Here is a 24,316-nt window from a genome sequence, read left to right as displayed (position 1 = left end):
TAGAGTAACTCTGGGAATGAACTTTGTGGATCCTGCAAGAGCTGCTTGTTTTGCACCCTCTTTAGGAACACCTCTGATGTCCATGTAAAGCCATGAAAAGGCTTATTGGTTTGAGCCACTATTAAGATTAGTAGAAGATCCTCCTCATCAATGACGATGGATTCTCTGAATTCCATGTTAAAAAAAAAATAGCTCTCATTCTAAATAATTCTTCTTGGTACCCTATGGATAGATCAAATTAAAAAGAAGATACAAAGGAATATGGTGGCTAGCCTTAAGGACTTCTTTAACAACATGAAATTACAAAGCCCATTTTGTCTCCACTTTGAGAAGATCCTACCAAATTTCAAGAGTTTGAAGGATGAGTGGTCATTCACGACCCCACTCACAGGGACCTCAGATGCCTGATAAAGAGTGATCTTCTAGCCATAATTATACCATAGTTATCAGACAAGCCAGAGGGCCTCCTGGACAAAAGCACCCCTCCCCCCTTCACAGGGAAAACAGATGACCAGAATTTCTTCCAGGCCCTCCTACAAAGGATCAGGAAATGAATCAGCTGATGTTCAATAATGAGAACAATATATAGAGGCTTTCCCTCCTAAGGTGAATTGGTCCAAGAAGGCCTTTGTTAAGTGCTTTAGATAGACTTTTAGACATACCATTTTAAACCCTGAATCCCTAGGATGTAGAAATGTTTCCATCTCATTTGGAAATTGCCCCGATATAAAGCAGCAAAATTTAGGTGGATGGGCAGGTCAGTCCCTTGATATTCAGGCTGCAAGCCAGGCCTTGGGGAATTGGAAACATCTTGCAAATCTCTACAAAGCCAGAAATGTGGCTCTGGACACACTCCAAATTCCACCTGGCTTTACCAATCCCCGAACCTCATTTATTCATGTCAAAATGCTTATAGATACTGTAAAAGATCAGGACATTGGCAATAGAATTATCCTGCACTTAAGAAAAAGTAGGAAAAGTTTAAATAGGAATTACTCTAGACCTCTGACAAGAGGCAAATATGCCCCAAACTCCTTGGAAAAGACTTAGATACTTCTGTTTTTAATGTTTGTTTATTTATTTATTTTGATAAAGAGGGAGAGCGCGTGCATGCGTGCATAAGCAGGGGAGGAGAGAGAGAATCCCAAACAGGGAACTCCATGGTCAGCATTGAGCCGACATGGGGGCTCGCTTGATCTCACAACTGTGAGATCATGACCTGAGCTGAAATCAAGAGTCCTGTGCTTAACTGACTGAGCCGCCCAGGTGTCCTGATTTACTTTTTCTGTGCCTTTGTAATACAGAATTTTTATTTCCATCTTCTCTAGGACCTAAGAGCCATTCTTTGAAATGCAAACTTTAGGGAGAAGTCATTCATCAGAAGGATGAAACAATTTGAAAATTGGGCTAATAAGGGGCGCCTGGGTGGCTTAGTCGGTTAAGCGTCCGACTTTCGCTTAGGTCACGATCTCACGGTTCATGGGTTCTAGCCCTGCGTCGGGCTCTGTGCTGACTGCCAGCTCAGAGCCTGGAGCCTGTTTCAGTCTGTGACTCCCTCTCTCTCTGACCCTCCCCTGCTCATGCTGTCTCTCTCTCTGTCTCCTAGAAATTAATAAAACATTTAAAAAATTTTTTAAATTAAAAAAAAAAAAGAAAATTGGGCTAATGAAAAATCTTCAGTGTATTGCCCACAAATAATTTTTTGAAAAAAAGCTTTAACCATCTGAGTGGGTAAACATTACTTGTTCCAACTACCAGAAACAAAATTTGGATCCAAATGTTCTATGAACTTGTGAGTTTTATATTATTGCAGCTGACTCCTGGCTAAAAAGTTCAGAACAATGCCTCTAAATTCTCTGTGTCTCTCTGTTTGCTTACATGTGTCTAAATGTATGCTGTAGATATATGATATTTTTCTACCTCCACATGGTATTGCTAAAATTAATCTGTAAAAGAAGTCTATTTAGTTGGCTGAAGGACAGGCACTTAGAAGGACTGGGTATACTAAAACTCAGAAACATAAAAATTAAACAAAAATTTTCTTTTAAAGTTCACATTGATCTGTGGGATAATCTTTGGGAAATAAAAGCTTGTGAAAGCTTGTTGGTTTAACTAAAATAGATATGTCTTCAGAGGTATTAGCATTAAATATGATGAAAACATACAACTTTTATTCTTCCAGGATTTACTGGTCAAGTAAGTTTATGTTTTCCCTGTTACAAAATTTGTCAGCAAGAAAAATAGCTTGGGATGATGTCTGATTTTGTCTAAAGTATCATGCCGTTTTTGTGGGTAATGTAACCATAATGTTTAAAACAAGTAATTTAGGGGCGCCTGGGTGGCTCAGTTGGTTAAGCGTCCGACTTTGGCTCAAGTCATGACCTCGTGGTTCGTGGGTTGAAGCCTCGCATCAAGCTCTGTGCTGATGGCTCAGAGCCTGGAGCCTGCTTCAGATTCTGTGTCTCCCTTTTTCTCTCTGCCCCTCCTCCACTCACTCTTTGTCTCTGTCTCTCAAATAAAATAAAGACATTAAAAAAACTTTTTTTAATAAATAAAAAATAAAACAAGTAATTTAGATAGATAAATGGGATAAAAGTGTTTAGGTAAACTTTTCAGCAGTAATTGTGGTTTATATTATGTCTACTTAAAAATAGTTTCCCCAGTCTTTTGATAACTCCTACCATTAGTTTTGCTAAGTTAAATAATAGAAATTAATTGCATATCAAGATCATTTCCAAACAAGATAAAATATTAATTAAACATTAATCACTGAACACTAGTTTACCTAATTTTGACTTCCTCTCATAGAGGAACTAAAGATATTTGGGTCTGTTAATACGCATGTCTTGGCCACATAAAAATATTTGTACTATTAAAAAGGCACATGCTTCTAGAAATTATAAAATATCTTTGTAAACTTGCCATTTTACAGGATGTAACATACAGTTCATTATTTTTTACTTATTAGTTTTCACTAGAAGTTACAATTTTTAAGGGTTAAAATTTTTAATTAATATAGGTAATTAAAAACTTCCAGAAATAGTAAGGGAAATAACTATATGCAAAGAAAGTAGGGTGTGGTTACTTTGGTTAGAAAAGGCTTGAGGTATGAAGAAACATTTTTGTTGAAGGAACTAAAAGTGACTTTATCCTTAAGTAGAGCTAGTTTTGTCACAATGGGATAGAAGAATATGAAGAACAAACTGAATGTATATAAGAAGTTAAAGAAAGAGAGAGGGAGAGAGAATTTTACCTTGTGTGACCAAGCTGGCTAAAATCAAATTGATATTAGAAGGGTGTTTAAAAATAAGCTTTGGAGTGCCTGCATGGCTTCGTTGGTTAAGTGTCCAACTTTAGCTCAGGTCATGCATGATCTCACGGTCTGTGAGTTGAAGCCCCACGTCGGGCTCTGTGCTGGCAGCTCAGAGCCTGGAGCCTGCTTCGGATTCTGTGTCTCCCTCTCTCTCTGCCCCTCCCCTGCTCACACTCTGTCTCTCTTACTCTTTCAAAAATAAATAAACATTTTGAAAAAAATTTTAAATATCAATAGCTTGCCTATTATAAAACTAAGATTGTTAAAAGGACAAAGTTTCCTTTGACTTTTGGTCTGCTCCTGATAAGAGATTATAAAAGTCTTTTTCTTTTTTTTTTTTTTTAACCTTTTAAATTTGTCTTTACTATCAGGCCTTTGACTACTTAAGAAAACTAAGCCTTCTCAATATTAAAAGAGCCAAGTTTTGCTCATATCTATAGAATCTTCTGTATTTGCCTTTTAAATCTGTTATTGTCACTTTGGTTAACTAGGTAATTAAGCGTTCTTTTTTTTTTTATTGTTTTTTATTTATTTCTAGGAGAGAGAGAGAGACAGAGTGAACAGGGGAGGGTCAGAGAGAGAGGGAGTCACAGACTCTGAAGCAGGCTCCAGGCTCTGAGCTGGCAGCCAGCACAGAGCCCGACACGGGGCCCGAACCCACGAACCGAGAGATAATGACGTAAGCGAAAGTCGGACGCTTAACCGACTAAGCCACCCAGGCGCCCCTTAAGTGTTCTTTAATAATGATCTATGATCCTTTAAGCAAGTATGCAAGTCTTTTAATATTTTTGAAAAACTTCCCCCAAGTCAAATTCTAAATAAAGTCTTTTTGACCTCAAACGGACTTTGGGATTTTCCAGAGGGTCTCCGGAACATCTAAAAAGATTCATTCTTTCTCCTTTTTTTTTTTTTTTCAAAAATAAACAAAAACAACAGCAAAACCTAAAAGGTGGTGGGAAGGAATTTTAAACTAATTAGACCTACTTGTTCTGTTAAATCACATGCGAAGGACTCTCAAGAAAAATGAAGCCTTCCTTATGTTATATTTGTAAGGAATATGTTTTAGGTGTTTCAGAAATTGTATAAAATTCCTAGAAATCTGATATGTCCTAATATAGTCTAATTCCAGCTATTATAAGATTTATGGGGCGGCTGGGTGGCTCAGTTGGTTAAGCATCCAACTTCGGCTCAGGTCATGATCTCACAGTTTGTGGGTTCAAGTCCCGCATCAGGCTCTGTGCTGCTGGCTCAGAGCCTGGAGTCTGCTTCAGATTCTGTGTCTCCATCTCTCTCTGCCCCTCCCCTGCTTCCACTCTGTCTCTCTTACTCTTTCAAAAATAAGTAGACACTAAAAAATAAAAATTTAAAAAATAAGATTTACATCACAGAAATAACCAAATATCCTTGTCAATAACATTGTAATGAGCTCTCATCAGATCTTTAACCATAGGCATTTTTAGGTCAGTTATTTAACTCTTGTTTTATTCTGATACTTTTGCAAATGTGTTTCATTTTCAGAAAGATTCATGGAAGGGACTCTGACAAGTACTCTAGAATATGGCTTTCTAATAACTTTCAGATCATACTACTGAATTGGGTTAGAACTGACAGAACTCTGGGACGCTCAGATGGTTGAATGTGTCTGACTCTTGATTCTGACTCAGGTCATGATCTCACAGTTCAGGAGTTTGAGCCCTGTGTCAGGCTCTGTGCTGAAAGCCCGGAGCCTGCTTGGGATTCTCTCTGCCTCTCTCTCTCTCTCTCTCTCGTTCTCTTTTCCTCTCTCACTCTCTCTCTCGAAATAAATAAATAAATATTTTTTAAAAAAAGAAAGAATTGACAGAACTCTAAGGAAAAACTGGATTCATAAAATTGTTAACAAATGGTCACTATCAACAAGAATTAATTACATGAAACTGAATTAACTGATAAAGATATAATGTTTATGACTTTTTACTTAAAACATGGTTGGATCTTTAATGCTTAATTTTTTCCAGATTTTAAAAAAAAAAACATTTTTTCTCTTAAGCTAACCAAGACTTACAGCACTTTAGTAAATTATACTTTTGGGATTGAATGGAAACATTTACCTTTTCCTCCCTATCTGATTTGAATTCCCCCAGAATTCAAAAACTCTGAGTGAGTATTCTTAGTGGGATGATAATATAGTTATTTACACAAGGTCAGTAAAAATCTATTTTCCTAGTAACAAGACACAGTTGGAAACACTGGCTTTGGAAACAAGGCTTTGCCTGGAATGTCATCGACAGCATATGACAGGAGAACTTTAAGGAACTAAGGTTGGCTTTATGGATCCAATAAAGCCTGTTGGAAAAATCAGCCGGTATCATGCTTACAAGGTTCCCAGCAACCTCACCAGGTGAGCAACGAAAGGCACTTCCTGGCAGGTGCAAAAACCTCACTATAGTTTGAGGGACTCTGAGAAAGAGGAATTAACCTAAATCGATAGCGACTGCAGGAAAAGCTTGATGACATGTCCTTGGCTCAGCTTCCCAGCCTTGAGAGGCTTTTGCAAGTCCAATCTGAGATTGCTTGTGAAAAGTTCCTACAAAGCAGATGAAAAGATGCTATACAGTCAATTGCAATTCTTACTGCATTTATATAAAGAAGTTCATTAACCCTAAGCCTATTTTGCAAACAAACTAGTCCTCTTTGATGATCTTTGATAGAAATGGGGGTAACTGTAGAGAAAAAATGTTCTTTCAATGAAAAAATTATAGTACATCTTTTGGAGATCAGGTTCTAGTGCTGTTAAATATCAAAGGAGTCTTGTTTTCCACCTGCAAACTAATGGGATTCTGAATTCTAGTTTCCTCCAATGTTGGGCTACAACTCTCCAAACTAATGCTCCCAAGTTTCTTCTACTCTTAACGTAGAATCACTAAGAAGAAAAGCTGCCCGTTTCCCTGAAGCCCTACAGAGTGTGAATGACGCGATAGAAACTTCAGAGGAACCACCACCGCGGCTCAAGTATAGACAGTTCTGGTGCCTGCTGCTGCATGGGCCACGCAGAAAAAATCACCGGAGACATTCAAACTGCAAACCAGGAATATCTAACAGATTGCCACTGTCTGCCCTCACTCCATCTGAAGAGGCTTTGAGCCTGAAGTCTAGAAATCTTGGGGCACCTGGGCAGCTTAGTCGGTTAAGCGTCCAACTTCGGCTCAGGTCATGATCTCACGGCTCATGGGTTTGAGCCCTGCGTTGGGCTCTGTGCTGACAGCTAGCTCAGAGCCTGGAGCCTGTTTCAGATTCTGTGTCTCCCTCTCTCTCTGACCCTCCCCTGCTCACACACACACTCTCACTCTTTCTCTCTCTCAGAAATAAATGAAAACATAAAAAAAAAAATTTAGAAATCTCAGCTGGCTGCCTTCAGAACTCACATACCGGGACCATGGTCTGCTCTGATCATTAACCTCAGTTTTTCTTTTCTTTCCATACAAGTGCTTTACTAAACACCTGCGTTCTCACACAATATAGACTTAACTTTGGGAGCCCAGGTGCATCACCACCCTGTAAAATGAAACACGACCATTTAAATGAACCGCTCTATTTTCAAGACTAAAAGAGTAACTCAGTGAATGATGGAGCACTCTACCAGCTCAGCTTCTAAACCGCGAGACTTCTTGAAGTTTCTCACGGGTGAAAATGACAAGGGGCAAAATATATGCCAGCCCAAAATAGGCCACTTTGGCCTCTTGAACACGTTGAATTAAAGTTACTTAAGGAACAGCAAGTGCCAGAAGGACCCTGACACTCCGTGGTGCCCCTGAGAGCGGGAAATAAACCCCCTGTGTGAAAGTTGCCCTCCCTGTAGCAAGAGGTACGAGAGAGACATCCTCATCACCAGAAACAGGGAATTCGGGGCCAAGAAGGATGTATAAACAACCCTTGTTACTTCTTTGCTAATTATCTCCCCAAGCCCAAACCCCTTTCTTTTGTCAATTCTTCACAAATGTATTATTTCTTTGTCTAAACGGTATAAAAGCAGCCTGCTTTGGGCACTTCTTTGAGCCTCCTATCTCCGGAGATCTCGTTCAGAAAAATTACATTTTCTCCTGCTAATCTGTCTTATGTCAATTGAATTATTAGGCCAGCCAAAGAAGCTAGAAGGAAAGAAGGGCAAAGTATACCCCCCTCCCCCGATCCAAGGAAGGAAGGGGTCAGTAGCCTGTGTCACACAACTGGCCCAGGGTCAGCCTGCGGGTTACTGCTGCAGGCAGGAGAGATGATGAAGTAGATTGTACTTACCCGGCCCTCATCATGTGCGGCCGTCACCTCCATTATCTCGTGCAATTGTTACAACCACCCTTGAGTGAAGCCCTGATGTGATCTCCATCTCTCAGAGCAAGAAACCAATGGCCAGAGAGATTCAGTCACTTGTGTCCAAGGTCACACCGCTGGTCAACAGTACCACCCAGATATCAACCTGGCAGTCTGGACCCACAACTCGCGCCCTCAGCCCAGCTCTGCCGCTCACCAGCTAGGTAACCTTGGATGAGAGGCTCAACCATTCTGGGCCTCGGTTGCCTCACCTATAAAACGGGATAATAAAAAGACCCATGTATCAGATTATATTGTGAAGATTGTATTCGCAAATATACAAAAGTGCTTAACACAGTGCCTGGGAGCAGCTGCTCAATATATACGAGCTATCAGTAGACACCGCATTCCACTGTGGGAGCTCACGCCTGAGCCTCCAGGCTCTGGGCACAGCAGGCTGGAAGCCACCCATGGCTTCTTGGAAATTGGCCTCTGCCAGTCAGTCCCGGAGCTCTGCCCCCTCGACCTGGTAATACAGACTTCCAAGCTGGGGCTCCTAAGGGACCTTGCATAGGGGAGGACTCTGGAAACTGGGGTTCCCAGCCCCTGGTCAAACCTAGGTCTCACCCTCCAAGGCTCCTGAGAGGCCACCTCCCCTCAGAACTAGGGATTGTCCCAGCTCACCATGGGTCACAGGCCTCCCCCCACCATTGCCCCACAGCCGCATGTCACAGGGTGGGGAGGCGGGGGCTCTCCAGTCAGGCAGCTGATGTCCTCATGACCTTCCCCAGCTCTCTCAGCCTTAGAGATGACAATGACGACCCACCCAGAGCCCTCTGCACTTCCTAGGGCCACCTCATCCACATTAGATCACAAGATTAGTATCACCAACCAGAAGGCCAGCTGCTTAAGGGTTAGTATGCCCACTTTAGAGATGATGCAACTGAGGCCCCGATCAGCCCTGGGCAGGGATCTAAGTAGTAGAAAGAGTTCTGGCCCCTAGACCAGGGCTCAGGGCTGACTGGTCGGGGTTCCGGGCCAGACTCACTAAAGCCAGCTGGGGAAGCAGAGGGGAGAAGGCTCGGGAGGTTCCCAAGGTCCAGGGGAGGTGAGGAAATGGCTAAGCCATGCTGCCTGGGGCTCATGGAGTCACTGCAGATCCCACGAGTCTTGGGGATTGGCGGGGGCGACAGGAACCCTGAGTCTTCCTCTACCCACCCTGCTGCAGCCAGAGGAGATGGGCACAGCCCTTGTCCAGTGCTCTGGGACGACGTCCACCCAGCCCTCTGTTCTAGCTAGCACGGGCGCCTGCATGGAGGTCCCGCTGCCCTCCACCGATGGGGAGCCCCCACCTGCCAACATGGCTCTCTAGCTCCAGGCCCCAAGGCAGCCACTCATCCCGGCCATTGTCACCCCATACTGTCCCCATCCACTGCATATCGTCACCCAGAAAGCCCCCCCTGGCCACCTCCCCTTCTGCCTCTGCTGACCCCCACGGGGCCCGCTTAGTCACAAACGCCACTCTGAGAACTGGGCCCGGAATCCCCAGTCTGGCCCCCAGCATGTGGGGCTGGCTCTCGCACTCAGTAGGTGCTCCATAAACATTGTGTGAGAGGGAGATAATCTCTAAGGGGGTGACGGCAAATACCACAATCTACAGACAAGTATATCTTATGCGGCCCAGTACACACACATACACACACACACACACACGCGCGCGCGCACACACACACACACACACACACATGCACACCCCTAGCACACATACACAAGCACATGAACACAAAACAAAAAAGTTGCACAGACCACACTTGCCAACACTGTACAAAACACTTGGATGTTCTCTCTCTCTATTCTTTTTATTAAAAAAAAAAAGACCCACTAGGCTGACATCACGGCCAGAAATTAGGGTCCCATTAATGGCCTTCATCCACAGTCCAAATTACAACCCTCTCAGGTATGCGTGTGGCCCAAACTCCCTGCCCAGCACAAGACCATCTCTACAACAGGTGCCTAATAGAGGCCTCCATTCGTCAAACTCTCACTCCAGGCCAGGCCTGTGCTAAGTGCTTGACACGGCATCTCATTTCTCCTCGCCATCACCCTAAGAGGTAGGGCTGCTTGTTACCCCCATTTTGCACGCGAGGAAACCGAGACCCAATGTCACACAGTACATGGCTCGGGCAGAATTTAAAGCCATTTACTGTGTCTGAATCTGTAGCTGCATTCACAACTCCTGCACCACTCAGCCCCCCAGCTAAGGGTCTTCAGCACCCCTTAAGTCCACACCCTGGCAGGAAACTCGCCCGAGGAAGTCTGTTCCAGTGCCAACTACAAAAAAGCCATTCCCTGTGTTAACTTAACACTGCATTAGTTGACTACTTGACTGGAGACTGGCTGGAGCCTCCAGGACTAGAGGCCAGCCTTCTCACCCCCACAGCCAACCCTGCTCCCTCCTTCCAAGCCACTTCCGGTGGAACCCAGGAAAGGGGCTGGGCTGGGGGCGGGGGCAGCAGTCCGACTCAGGGCTCCTGTGGACCATTCTGCTGTTCTTCCTCACTGAGATCACTGCCCTGTGGCAAGTTGCTCGACCCCTCTGTGCCTCCACGTCTCCATCTGTGAAATGGGGTAATGACAGCACCCGCCCCTTAGGGTGACTATGAGGTCTCAGGGGCTGATATGGGTCAGGCACTCTGCATAGTACCTGAAGTGAAGGCCTGGGAAATGTGAGCTCTTAGTATTATCATTCCGGCAACAACTCAGATCCCTGCCATCAAAAATAGTCACATGAACGCTGGGCGGTTTTTCGCTGTTTGCAAACATGCTTGTGTACGAAGAAAGTGTTCGTCTGTGCGGAGCGCTTCCTCCCTCCATGACGGGCGCTGCTCTGAGCGCTCTACTGAATTAGGTCTTTTAATCCCCACAAAGGACCCACATGGTAGGCACTATAATTATGTCTGTTTCACAGATGAGTAAACTGAGGCAGCAAGAGGCTAAGTAGCTTACCAGGATCACACAGCTGCAGAGGGCCAGGATTCGGACCCAGGGGGACTGGCAGAGTGTCTGCTTGCCATCCCTGAGGCAAGGAGGTACTGACTGTGTCCTCGCCAGTGGAGAAGTGGAGACGAGGCAGGGAGTGCTGGAACCGCCCCGGGCTGCCCAGCTCCTGAGCAGTGGGGCCGGCAGCCAGCCCCCCTGAGTCCTGATTTCCCACACTTTCCACCATCCCCGTTCCCCGCTGAGCCTGGCCAGAGACCTCTCTTTTGTGCCACCTGCTTCCCCAACCCAGACCCCGCTCGGTATCTCCCTTGGCCCTCTTCAAAAGATACCCCAATGCCAGTTCAGCCCTTGGGGCCTCATCCCCACTCACCCACCTCCCCAAAAACAGAAGACACACACACACACACACACACACACACACACACACACACATACACACACATGCACATGCACACACTCCCTCAGACCTGGGAGAAGGAGGCCCCCTGGAAAGCTCAGCAACTTGGGGGGCCAGGGCCCAGGCCCAGGCCCCTGCGCCGGCGCAGGCCCCAGTTTCCTCATTTTCCCCAGTGCTGTTTCTCACCCAGCCCCCTGCGCCTCAGCCTGAGAGGAAGTTGCACAAGCCCCTGGGAGATGCAAGTGTGGCCGAGGATTGCTCACAGCGCAGAGGGAACCGCACTCCGGCCCGGAAGGTTTCGCACACCCACAAGGCTGCCCAACACTGACGGGCTCCCAGATCCCCCTCATCCCACGTCACCCCCTCTGGGCTCCAGGGCCCCGTAGTGTGCGCCCTCCTCCTGGACTGAGCCTCTGACAGCCCCCCCCCCCAATACAGCCTGGCCTCAAAACGCACCGGCCATGTTGCCCTCCCCTCACCGCACCAAGATGGAGACGCACAAAGAGGGAAAGAATTTGCAGGAAACCTACTATGTCCAACACAGGCCTAGCTCTCACCTACACACCCTCCCAGCCCTTCCTGGACACAGGTACGTTCTTAGCCCGAAGCCCCACAGTCTACCACCTTCCTGACTGACCACATATCTGCCACCTTGGCCCTGGGCCTTCCCAGGGCTTCTGGACACCCCGTTCACAGTCTTACTATGTAGCCCCACTTTGCAATGGACCCTGAGACCAATATTATTCTAGGAAGTTCTGGGAAGATATGAGCCGCCCATACGATGTTCACTTGTGACAAAATGTTCTTGCTCAACATGTGACTTCAGAGGTTCCTCACCCCTGAAGCACTTCTCTCAGAGCCCGTCAAAGAAACCTGACATTTCACTCATGTCTCCTTCTGGTGCCAAAGGGATTCCCACCTTTGATAGGCCATATTCCTGGTCAAGAAAGGCTGGCAATTGTGAAGCTGTCGTCAGTCACCTATACCTCAGGGCGGATGAGTTTACTAGACCCTTGCAATGAGAGTATGTTTCAGGAAGAGGGACTGTAGTAGAAAGATCAGGCTGGCTGTGACTTCTGGAAAAGACAGGGATGCCAGTGGGGTGAAGTGGGCCCCAGAACAGGAGGGTCAGAGGGGCCCAGGGAGCTCTGACCCAGACTCTGACCCAACCCTGGGCCCTCCCTGGCACAGCAACTCTGGAAGGGCGCAGAGGGTGAGCGGAAGACCAGCCTGGGTGTGCAGAGCCCCCAGGAATGACCTCTGACCCCCATCACTTGCGGCCCACACTTACAGCAGGGCCTCAGATAAAGAGTATGATAGGCACCTCTTATCATGCCACACAACCTCAGGCTCCCACCCAGCTCAGGACAAAGTCAAAACTGGTTTTACCTGGGCCCCGGGGTTCCCCAGAGAGCCCCTCATTTCTGCTGCCCTCATCAGAAAGGCTGGAGCCCTCAGGGTGGGTCCCCTACAGCCCTGAGGCCTGGAATAGCATGAGTGAGGGCTGAGCCCAGGCTGATCACCTGACACCTCCACTTCAGGGGACGGGGAGTGGGGAGCACAGTCAAGGGGGGAGGGGCTGGGACCACAAAGAAAACATCCAGTGTGCGGGCCCCTTTGCAGGGATGCTCCCCAAAGTGCCTGCACAGCCACCCGCCCTCCTCCCCGACCCTGACTACAGCTTCAGGAAGGGTAGGGGGCAGCACCTCTTGCCACCCTCATTTTCCCCAGGAGTCTTGAAGCACTGAAGTGGCTTCCCCAAAGCCATACAGCAAGTTGATGGCAAATCTCAGTTTCCTGGCTCTGTTCCCAGATCAGAGTTTCTCAACCTCAACACTGACACTGGGGGCCAGATAACTCCTTGTAGGGGCTGCCGGGAGCATTGTAAGATGGTTAGCAGCATCCCGGGCTTCTTCCCCACTAAATGCCGGGAGCATTTCCTGCGCTGGGACAACCAAAAATGTCATCAGACATTGCCAAATGTCCCCTGGGAGGCAAAACCGTCCGCAGGCGAGAAGTATCGCCCTAGGGGACCCCAAAGGACAGCCACCTGCCAGTTCTAAGTTGCATGTTATCTGCTGAGGGCTCTAGCCCTACGGCCTTCCTGCTCCTCGGCCAGATGTGCCAGGCAAGAGGGCCTGAGCACTCTGTGAGCTTAGTACCCTCTGGGCAGAGACTGGTCCACTGACAGTCTCCTCTGATGACCATTGTCCTACCTCCAGCCCCTCGCTGACATTCAATGTTATAGTAGTCTTTCGGCTATTTTGATCACACACTCCTATGAGGAAAAAATGTCGGGCACCCCCAATACCTGCTTCTTTTCTCATCAACTGCGTATAAATACCAATGTATGGATATATCACGCAGGTCAGCAACCATCCACAAAAATAGCTACAAAAACGATGAGAGGGGCACCTGGGTGGCTCAGTTGGTTGGGCGTCTGACTTTGGCTCAGGTCATGAGCTCACGGTTCAAGGGTTCGAGCCCCGTGTCGGGATCTGTGCTGACTGCCAGCTCAGAGCCTGGAGCCTGTCTTTGGATTCTGTGTCTCCCTCTCTCTCTGACCCTCCCCTGTTCATGCTGTCTCTCCCTCTCAGGAATAAATAAAAACACTAAAAGTAAAAAAAAAAAAAAAAAAAAAAACAATGAGAAGGGGAGCGTAAAGGGTACACCTGATGAGCCTTTTTTACACACTCACCCGCATGACAGCAATTAAACAGTCCGCCAACACCAAGTGTTGGCGAGAATATGGAGCAACGGGAACTCTCAGGTGCTGCTGGTGAGGAATAAATTGGTACAACCACTTAACAAAGCATTTCCTAAAGGTGAAATATGGCTCGTATGCTTGCAATTGCATTCTGGAGAAATGGACGCACTGATGCACCAGGAAACACATACGAGGAGATTCTTACGGTAGAGCTCACGGTAGCCAAGGAAGGAAAGCAAACCAAACGTCCACAAGTGGCAGGACAGATGCAAACGTGGTGGCAAGTTCATGCCGTGGAATGAACTGCGTGTACAGCTGCGAACATGAGCTACGCAGAGCAACCTGGGTGAACCTCACAAACGCACCGAGTGGGAAAAAAAACACGACATAAAAGAACGTGATCGACGTTGTTCTAGCTGTATCAAATTCAAAATCAGGCAAAGCTACACTTTTTTGATAAAGATTGCAGACATGGGCGGTTACATGATAAGAGAAAGCAATTACTGATTATCAGAAAGATCAGGATAGTGGTTACCCCACAGGGGGCGGGGGAGAAGGGGTTATGACAGAGGCGGGGCACACCAGCTGATTTGGGAGTGCAGGCCACGTTCTGTTTCTTCACCTGGGTGGTGGCTGCGCCGGTGTTCACGCTTACAATTACTTATTACAGCGCGCGTGCATGTTTATGCGCTTATCAGACCTCGCGGCGTATCTCACAATAAGAGGGGAGAAAAGGGCGGGATATAAATAAATAGAAACAGAAGCTCTACTACGATCTTGTCACACCTGACTGTGAGAACCACTGTAATTAGGCCCAACAAACTGGATGAGAATGTATAGTTAAGTCACGGGGCTGGAGTACCCGGAGATACTCAGGGCTGTCTGTGGAGGGGCTCCCCCAGCTGGCCAGGGGCCAGGTCTGGGTCTTTGCATCTCCCCACGGCCACCTCGGGGTGTCCCAGCCACCGCAAGCCCCTGGCTCCTCAAGGGCAGGGAGACGCATCAGGCCTTCACACTCAGCTCACTCTGCCCTGGGCGAGATTCCTCTGGGCCCCGCCCCCCCCGCTCCCGGAGAGCAGGGCACGGAGGCTCCCACTGGGGTGGCATTGAAAGGAGCCCTCTGAATGCACCAAAAGGAGGGAGGCAGAAAAAGAAATTAAGAAGGAGAGAAGGGGAGAGAGAGCAGGAGAGAGAGAAACATACATGCATGGAGAGCCAATGCTCCACATGCGGCAGAAGTAGATGGAGGTTGAGAGGGATGAGGATGGGGGGGGGGGGCAGGGGAAAGGGGGAAGAAGGGAAGATGCTGGAGGCGGGGGGAGCAGAATCACTGCCCCAGGTTCCTGGTCAAGTCTGGGGGGTACAGCAACAGGAAGACCCAAAGAGGTCTGAGTGGTTGGGCCCAAGCAAGCACCACATCCCCCTGGCCCGGGGCTTCCTAGTGCAGGTGGGTGATCGGCCTCCTCCCTGTGGTGCCTTGGCCCTTGCACTCAGCAGCCTCTACACCTCCTGGAATGAAGGACTTTGTCCAAGACTGAGGCTTCCCAGGTCTGCAGAGGTGACCCCCAGGTAAGAGGAACCAGGGAGCAATAGAGCTGCCCTTTCCTGGGCCCCGAGGTGGGGGGGCGGGGGGACTGAGCCAAGGTCTCCATGCTGACACGAGCCCTTTCGTAAACTCTCTAGACCAAGAAAGAATGTTTTTCAGAGCAATGAGCATACATTCATCTAGTATGTAATTCTGTACTATCTTAACACCAATCTGCCTCTCTCTGTCGTCTGCAGTTAGTGAAATTCCCGGCTAGGCTGTCAGCTTTGCGGGAGGAGCTGTGTTCTTATTCGCACCCACCCCACCCTGCTTGGCCTGCACGGTACGAGGCCAAGAGGCACTCAGTTCCTACCTGCTGATCCCCCGTGGCGCTTGAGGCTGTGGGGTGCCGGTGCCGGAGAGGCTCCCTCAACGCCCCCCAGGCCTCAGGCCTCTACTCTCCCAAACACAGGGGCAGCAGCTGCCAGCTGGCTGCTAAGGCTCCCAGCCCCGCAGCCCCAGTGGGCCCAGGGCAAAGCCAGCCGGCACCATGCTCAGGGGCAGCTGAGAACACATCTGGCTAGAGCCAGGAGGGGACAAGATGCGACAGGGGCGGGGCAGGATAGAGTGTCACCTCCTGGCCACTCGGGGCAGGTGCTGTCCCCAAACCAATTATAAACAAGGCAGAGGACAGGCTGTGACTTCACTTGGCAAATAGGAGAAAACAAACCGGAGCCCCACCCCAAAGACCCACGAGTAGAAGCCGGCAGGGGAGAGGGTGGCATGGGGGAGGGGCTGGCAAGGGAGGGGCGGGGGGGGGGGGGTAGGGGGAGCAGGGAGGTGCTACCGGCAAACTCTCTATGGGAAGAGACAGCCAGTCGGTCAGGCCCAAACCAGAGTGAGGCTGAACCTGGATCCTGGGGAGGGCGGGGGCTGGGCACAGAGCCTCTCCTTGTCCAGCTGTGCACCTGTCCCTGAGTCTTAGCTGGTGAGGCTGCTACCCTGCCTGCAGGGCACAGACCCTGGGGAAAGCGTTTGCTGTGTCCTCACTTCTGGGCACTTGCTGGGGCTCGAGTCAGACTCATTCACTCCCGTACTCCACAAAGACTTACTGAGCACCCACTGTATACCAGGCTCTCTTCTAGGCACTGGGGATGCGGCACCAAACAAAACAGACCCGACCTCTGTGCTCAGGGGGCCGATGTCGGAGCGTTCCATTCGACTGCTGACTGACTGGCTCGGTCGCCGAGCTAATCCTGCCACCTCTCTGCAGAGCCAAAGACCCTGCCACCCCCTCTTCTCGCCCCCCACAGGGGTTTGCCCCAGCTCCTCCAGTTTCCAAGGAAGGATCCGCCCCAAGTGCCCAGGGGTGAGCCCCAGGGTGGCCTGACTATCTGCTGCCCTGAAGGCTGAGGCCCTCCTAGAAGATGATAGAGACACACTTACATCCAACAGTGACCCCTCCCCCTGCTCCTCCCTCCCAGCATCTCCAGTCTGAGGAAAAGAGAAAGGAACAGCTGCTTTTTGTGCCTGTTTTATCATTTTTAAAAATTTGTCTAACATTTATTTAGTTTTGAGAGGGACAGACAGACAGACAGAGCTTGGGTGGGGAATGGGCAGAGAGAGAAGGAGACACAGAATCTGAAGCAGGCTCCAGGCTCTGAGCTGTCAGCACAGAGCCTGATGCAGGGCTCAAACCCACAAACCGTGAGATCGTGACCTGAGCTGAAGCCGGACATTCAATGAACGGACACCCAGGCGCCCATCTCATTTTCTTTTTATTGGCAAGAAACACAATTCAAACAGTGATCCAATGGTTTCACACTGGTCCCTGCGTTGTGGGTCCTGGCTTCAGAAAGGAGGCCGACCCAAGGGGCCCAAAGCAATCAGGGACCCAGGAGACAGAAAGCTCTTGCCTGGGTAGCTGCAAAGCAGCAGGTTCTCAGAGTGTGGTCCGGGGACCAGCAGCATCAGCAATTCCCAAGGACACATCCGAAATACAAATTCCAGACCTACTCAATCAGGAACGCTGGGCTGAAACCTAGCAATCTGTGTTTTATTCTGATGCCCACGCAAATTTGAGAGCCACACCCCTGGAGAAAGAGCATCAGAATCATTGGGGGAATTTTTTTCTAAGTTTATTTACTTATTTTGAGAGAGAAAGGGAGAGCATATGAGCAGGATAGGGGCAGAGAGAGGTGAGAGAGAACCCCAAGCAGGCTCTGTGCTGACAGTGCAGAGCCAAACTCGGGACTTGATCTCATGAACCGTGAGATCATGACCTGAGCCAAAATCAAGAGTCAGATGCTCAATCGACTGTACCACTCAGACACCCCTATTTGGGGAATTTTTAACATATCAATGCCTAGGCTCCCCCTTCAAGCATCACATGCACTAGTATTTTTTTTTTAAGTAGGCTCTTCACCCAATGTGGGGCTTGAACTCACAACCCTGAGATCAAGAGTCACATATTCTACCCACTGGGCCAGCCATGTGCCCTAGATGTACTAGTGCTCTTTAAGTAAGCTCCCCAGGTAAGGGGCAAGGGGTGCCTGGGTGGCTCAGTCGGTTAAGCATCCGACTTCGGCTCAGGTCATGGTCTCACAGTTCATGAGGAACTCCACGTTGGTCTCTGTGCTGACAGCTCAGAGCCTGGAGCCTGCTTCGGATTCTGTGTCTCCCTCTCTCTCTCTTCCCCTACCCCCACTCGCTCTCTCTCTCTCTAAAATAAATAAACATTAAAAAAAAAAAGTAAGAGTTTCCCAAGTGATCATAACAGGCAGCCAGGGCTACAGTCAAATGGAACAATCCCTTGGTCTCCCAGGAAGGTGAGCCTTGATGGACGGAGGATTTGGATGGGGAGAGGGGCGCAGAGGAGTGTGTACCAGGAGAAGGCACCAGCATGAACAAGGGCTGGGAGGAGGAAGTATGGACTATGGATTTCTGGAAAGTCTGCTGGAATTATGGATTAATCCCCATGGCATCACATTTTACTTTGGGGTCTCTGCTATCGGGATAAAAGCCAACAAAGAGACTGTCCCCGAGGAAGCTGGGGGGAGGGATAGTGAGACGTCCCTTCTCCCCTCCTCCTTATGCCCACACCTAAGGGCCAGGAAAGAAAGCTGGTGATGACTCTGCCTCTTGCTTCTGCCCCTCTCAGCCACCCTCTGCAGTCACCCCACAGCGAAGCACTTTGTGGCCACAATAAGTCCCAGATCCTGCCCTATTGCTGGGATACCATGGCTGCCTTCGGTCACACTGCAGCCAAGGGGATCTGTCTGATACAGAGGGGAGGAGGGGCAGGCAGCAGAAGCGCAGGGGAAAGCCGTGGGTCGGGCGTGGGGAGTAAGTGGCCAGGCCAGATGCTACCCAAGGAATCCCAAGGGCCAGGGCAGGGCGGGGCAGGGTGGTAGAGATGCTGCAAGCATTGCCAAGTTCCCTCTGCCACCTTGTCAAATGTCAAGACCAGGTGTGGTCAAGAGGGAACAGCGGGGACTATGGCCGGGGAAGCTTCAAAGCCTCCTGTAAGACATTTCATTTCATGTCAGGCGCACAGCGGAGTCCTGTTTGCAACCCACAGGTCTTTTTTTTCTTTTTTTTCTTCACTAGAGTTCTCTATGCCTCTATTTCCTCACTTGGAAATGAGAAATAAAGAAGGAAATGAGCCGAGGGGCATCTGGGTGGCTCAGTCAGTAAAGCATCTGACTTCAGCTCAGGTCATGATCTCACGGCTTGTGAGTTCGAGCCCTGCGTCAGGCTCCATGTTGACAGCTCAGAGCCTGGAGCCTGTTTTGGATTCTGGGTCCCTCTCTTGCTCTGCCCCTCCCCAGTTCATGCTGTCTCTCTCTCTCTCTCAAGAGAGAAATAAGCCATAAGAGTCCATCATAATAATAACACTTTTGAGCATGACACCATTCTAGGTCCTGTGCATGGAGCATGCAGCAGAATACTTTGCTCTCACTATGGCACTATTAGTCTGGGTGTGCAAACGGAGGCACAGCAGGGGTAAGCAGCTTGCCCAGGGCCACACAGCTGGTCAGTGGCAGAGGTGGGATTCCAAGCCAAACAGCCTGGTCCCGGAGCTCATGCTCTTAAGAATCTCCTAGCCAGGTGGCATTTAGCTAGTGCTCAGTACATGCTGGCTGTGACTATGTCCCAAGAAAAGCTGGCTGGTCACACCACCAGGGCCAGCCTTTAGCTACACCTCTACTGAGTGGACTTCAGCAGTAACCTCCCGCTCCCCACCCCTCCACCACACACACACACACACACACACACACACACACACACACACAAACACACCACGTCCCTCCCTTTCGGAAGCCTCCCCAGTCCGGGTGCCTTTACCAAAGATAGGTAGATGATTCATATTGGAAGGCAACCCACAGATAATCTAGGTGCACAGATATGGAAACTGAGGCTGAGAGGAGCAGGGACCTGCCCCAGCCCCATGGCCTATCAGGAGGAGGAATCCAGGGTGCTCCTGGCTTTGGCTGCGCCTCATTCTCACTCAATAGTTGCTACGGCCTTTTCCCCACATCTGAGTAAACACATGCCTAGTGAGGGCTTCGCTGTAAGTTAATGTGTGAGGTTACCAAGGAGACCCAGGAAGCCTCGTCTGAACTCAACTCCTCTCCTCCCCGGGGCCGGTCAGGAGAGCTGTCAGCAGAGAACTCTGGTCACCTGTATCAGCAGCTCAGCAGAGCTGCCAGGAGGCAGGTGCAGTCCTGGGGCAAAGGCGTCAGCAAGCTCGCATCCCCGCTCAGAGCAAGACACCGTGTGGGGGGGGAAAGAAGGCTCCCAGACCACCATCTGCCCACCGTTTCAGAAAGAACCCCTAAGAAACCATGAAGTGGTCTTCTTTAGAGATTGAGAACATGGATTTGGGGGCCTAGGTTAGAATCCCTACCACTTCGTGGGGCGCCTGGATGGCTTAGTTGGTTAAGCGTCCGACTTTCGCTTAGGTCATGATCTCGCAGTTCGTGGATTCGAGCCCCGCGTCGGGCTCTGTGCTGACTGCCAGCTCAGAGCCTGGAGCCAATTTCGGAGTCTGTGACTCCCTCTCTCTCTGACCCTCCCCTGCTCACGCTGTCTCTCTCTCTCTCCTAGAAATAAATAAAAAATATTAAAAAAAAAAAAAAAAAAGAATCCCTACCACTTCGAGGCTGTCTGACTTCAGTGCTTAACTTCTCTGAATCTGTATAATGAAAACAATCATTCCTACTTTGTTCCAAAGAGTAAATACACAATATAAATGTTGGCAACTACTGTTAATACTTTTATCATGATATTGTTCTATTATGGCATAAAGAGACTAGATGAACATTCTACAAATATAATACCGTGCTACACTCTCAAAGACACACATGTACACAATTCATCCAGGCACACGTACCCAGATACCTATAATCTCATACCCAAACACACAAAACTCCCATCAGTTTCACACACCCCACAGTGAAACAAAGGGCCACCCTGTGGACCCAATCCTCACGACAGCCCAGAGGGAGTGCGTGTTTGTCTCTCTTTTTTTCAGATGAGGATATACACGCTACACACATACGCACTCACTGTATGCCCGGCTGTGGATACTGCTGGCAGCGCCAGAAACCCCGAATCCCCTCCCTCCATATCAGAGGAGGTCAACCCAATGTCCACGGTCATCTCCAGGGCAGCCCCAAGCTGGGCCCCCAGTGCTGACTGCCCTCCATCCCTAGGACAAAGGCCCAACCTGGCTTGCAAGCCAGCTGCGCCTGGGGAACCCCCTCCTGCCGGCAGAAACCAAGTTGACTTTGAAAAGGAAGAGGCAGAAGCCAGGGGGTGGCCGAGCCACTCCCTGTGGGGGCAGGTGCTAAGTAACTCTATAAACTCCAGCTAATGATACAATTACAGCTGTAAACAAAGCCCCAAGAGGGATCAGGGCTAGATGCCAGACCCTCAAAGGCGAAGCCAGGCCTGAAGGGTGGGAGGCTGAAAGGGGGCCTGACTGGCAATGGAGGTGGGTACTGGGTATCCCCACCATCCCAGGCCCCCCGGAAGGGCTCTTGCCTGCCAGAGCACACCCCCTACCCATCCGTGACTGTGAGTCTCACTGCCACCAGCTCTCAGAAACCTGGCTGTTTTCCATGGATTTGGTGCTCACCTGAGGGGATGCCCCCTGCCCCAGGCCCTCCCACTTCCATGGGAGCTGGGACAGGATTCTGATTTGTCCACGCCTCGCAGAGGGCAGAATAGAAGTGTAGCTGTAATAGGCCTTGTAACCTGTAAGTAACATTGGCTCACTTCCAGAGAAGTGAGCACAGTCACCCAAACAGTACTTCATTTCCACTTTCTGGTTCCCAGCTCTCCCACCCCAGCAGCCAGGTGGTCGGCAGAAAGAAGGGGACCAAGAAAATTGCTTTGACCCATGACGGGGAAACTGAGGCATGGCACTAGCATACCAGTGGACCCCTACGCGGAACTCTCCCCTCCGCGGTGTCTAAGATGGGCCTTTATTGCTGGCATCTCTCCCCCAGACTGTGATCTGCCTGAGGACAGGGCTTAGAGGCGGTCCACCCGGCTGGGCACAGAGAAAGCCTCTGCGAACAGGCTAAGGAGCCAAGAACTAGGCTCTGATCTGAGCCAAGCGCCTCTGGCCGCCCAAGAGGAAACCAGAGCTACCTCCCCCACCTCCCGCCCCCAAGAATTGCCAGGTCTCGGGCCAGTGGAATCTTGGACTGGGAGGGTGCAGGGGCCTGCGCCCACATCGGAGTGTCACTAAGGGCCTGCATCGGCCTTGCCCCTTCCCTGCTCAACTAAGACCCCCTCACTCAGGGTGGGGGTCTGGGCAGTAACTGACACTTCACTTCTCCAGAGGACGCAAAGCCAAAGAAAGCACTGCCTTCAACTCCGGGCCGCAACCGTCCGCGCCGAACAGTGCCCAGAACAGACGGCGAGAGAATCCCGGCTGGAGTGGGCTGGGATGGGGAGGGCTCCGCGGCGCGCGGGCGGCCGCCGGAGAACGGGGAGGGGAGCTCGGGGCGGTGCGGACACGCGTGCAGACGAGCCCCGCCCCGGGCGCCCTCCCTTCTTCCCCCTGGGCGCGGGGCTGGGGCTCGCCAGGCGGCTGCGGCGCGAACCTGCTCGCGCAAACCGGAGCAGCTCGGGGCAGCCGTGCGTGAAGCCAGAAGCCCTGGCCAAGAAGGGGCCAAGGGGCGGGGACGGAGCTGGCATCAACCCTCTCCCTTCAAGGAGGGAAGTGCACGCGCGGCGCCCGAGTAGCTGACCAGGGTTCGGAGAGGTGGGGAGAAGGCTGAGCACGGATTTAGGGGGCGGGGCGGCAGGGGGTGGGCGGTGCGAACTAAGGGAATAAGGGGAAGGGGGCGTGTTTTCCGGGATTCGGGACCTAGAAGTTGGGGGTGGGGGGTACTCGGGGACCGGCAGACGGTCGGGAGCTCCCGGGAAAGTAGAAAGAGGGGCGCGCAGAGGGCGAGCTCTGGGGTTAGGATTCCCAGAGGTCGGGGAATAATGCAAGGAGGAGAAAAAGACTGATCTCAGGGATACCAGGGGACACGGGCAGCGGCGGCTTCTTCAAGACACCGAGGGAGAGGAAGGGACGGGAAGGGCGGGAGGGATGGTACTTCCACCCGCCCCCCTGCGGCAGCCCAGCCCCGGGGGCGTGGCGCCTCCCCGGCCCTCCCACTCCTTGGGACCATCCAGGTTGGGCCTGGCCAGCCCAGAATCGGCCGCCGCACACCTCCCGGGCCTCCGGCGCCCTCCCCCGTACCACCCGCCCCAGCCGCCTCCGGTGGAGAAGGAGTAGGCGCAAGGCCCACACGTCCCTCAAACTTGTTGCAAGTTCACTCCCACGCCTCCCGCCCCTTCGACTCCCAGCTCCGGAGCCGGGAAGGCCCATGCCCGCCCCAGCCCCTCCCGGCTGGTTACATAAGGTCGCAGAGAAGCCGCCCCCAGCCCGGGCCCGCAGTGAGGGGCTGGAGGGGTTCCTGGGCTCGGCGGGCAGCGCCGCTCCGGCCATGTGCCCAACGTCCCGGGCTAGACGTACAGCGGGGCGGGTGACGGCGCGGCGCACACACTCCCTGTCCCCTCTTCAGCCGGCACCCCCATCCACCCACCTGTCTCCCGGACCCACAGAATCAGGGCAGGGGAGCCTGGGTCCGGGATTCTCGGTCCTCCGCGCACCACCTGGCCCCCGGCCCCGCTCACCTATCTCTGAAGGTCAATCCGTCCGCCGCCTGTCCCCCGCGGCTCCGGCAACTTGTCCCAAGTTCAGGTGTCCGGCCCACGAGCTGCGCCTGCCGCCCCCTCCCGGACTCCTCCGGCCCCGCGCCACCGGGGAGGCCCGCCCCGTCCGCCCTTCACGCTGCCGTCGGCGCCGCCGCCGCTCCGGGTGTCCAGCCCGCGGCCGCCGCCTCCGCTGTCACCGAGCCCCGCGCCCGGCGCCAGGGCTCCCACTGTCAATCCGCACCCACTTCCCGCCGCGCCCGGCAGAGGGCAGCACACGCCCCCCCGCGGTCCCGCCCCGCCCTGCTCCGCCCCTCGAGGGCCTACCGCGGCGCCCGCGGGGAAATGTAGTCCCTCCGCCGGTTCTGCCAAGCACGCTGGGATTTGTAGTCCCACTCTCTGGGCGCTGGCGTGTGTACAGGAACCTGGCATTTAACTTGGAATCTATGTTGCACTTCGTTTCTGCCCCTTCTGCAAGTTTTTTTCTCTTCGCGGTCAGTGATGCCACGAACTACAGCTTCCTATGTACACCCTGTGGCCTCTCTGACCCCAAGGAGAAGCCGGCAACAGGCTCTTTCCCGGAGCCCAGGAAAGATGTAGGGTCCCAGATGGTGTGCCGTTGCTATAGAAACTACCGCATGGCAAACCTCAGTTTCCCCATGTTTTGGAGTGGAATGCCAGACTTGGATCCTGTGCTTTCACCCCTGCGCCTGAACATAAAGGGCAAGGTTGAGGTCGGCCTGATGACAGTGTGGAAAAATATGTACAAGGAGCCTCCCACCCTCCAATTAGGAGTTTTCCAATTATACCCCTCCTCAAACCTCATCAGTACGACCTTGCTGGTGACCCCTCCACTATGCTACAGGGAAA

At 51.2% G+C, this 24,316-nt stretch overlaps 1 protein-coding gene across 1 annotated transcript in view; it reads right to left on the bottom strand.

The window, feature by feature from the left end:
- Window positions 1-23,568, bottom strand: part of TFEB (transcription factor EB) — a 56,582-nt gene extending 33,014 nt beyond the window's left edge. The window contains exon 1 of the mRNA XM_039242698.1: window positions 23,429-23,568. The gene's annotated coding sequence lies outside the window, so the exon portion shown is untranslated. The remainder of the gene's footprint in view (window positions 1-23,428) is intronic.
- Between the last annotated feature and the right edge of the window lie 748 nt (window positions 23,569-24,316).

The sequence above is a fragment of the Hyaena hyaena genome, unplaced genomic scaffold (genome assembly GCF_003009895.1).
Source record: "Hyaena hyaena isolate Hyena2069 unplaced genomic scaffold, ASM300989v1 scaffold_211, whole genome shotgun sequence".
NCBI classification, from domain to species: domain Eukaryota; kingdom Metazoa; phylum Chordata; class Mammalia; order Carnivora; family Hyaenidae; genus Hyaena; species Hyaena hyaena.
This window is presented reverse-complemented; position numbering and strand designations above follow the sequence as displayed.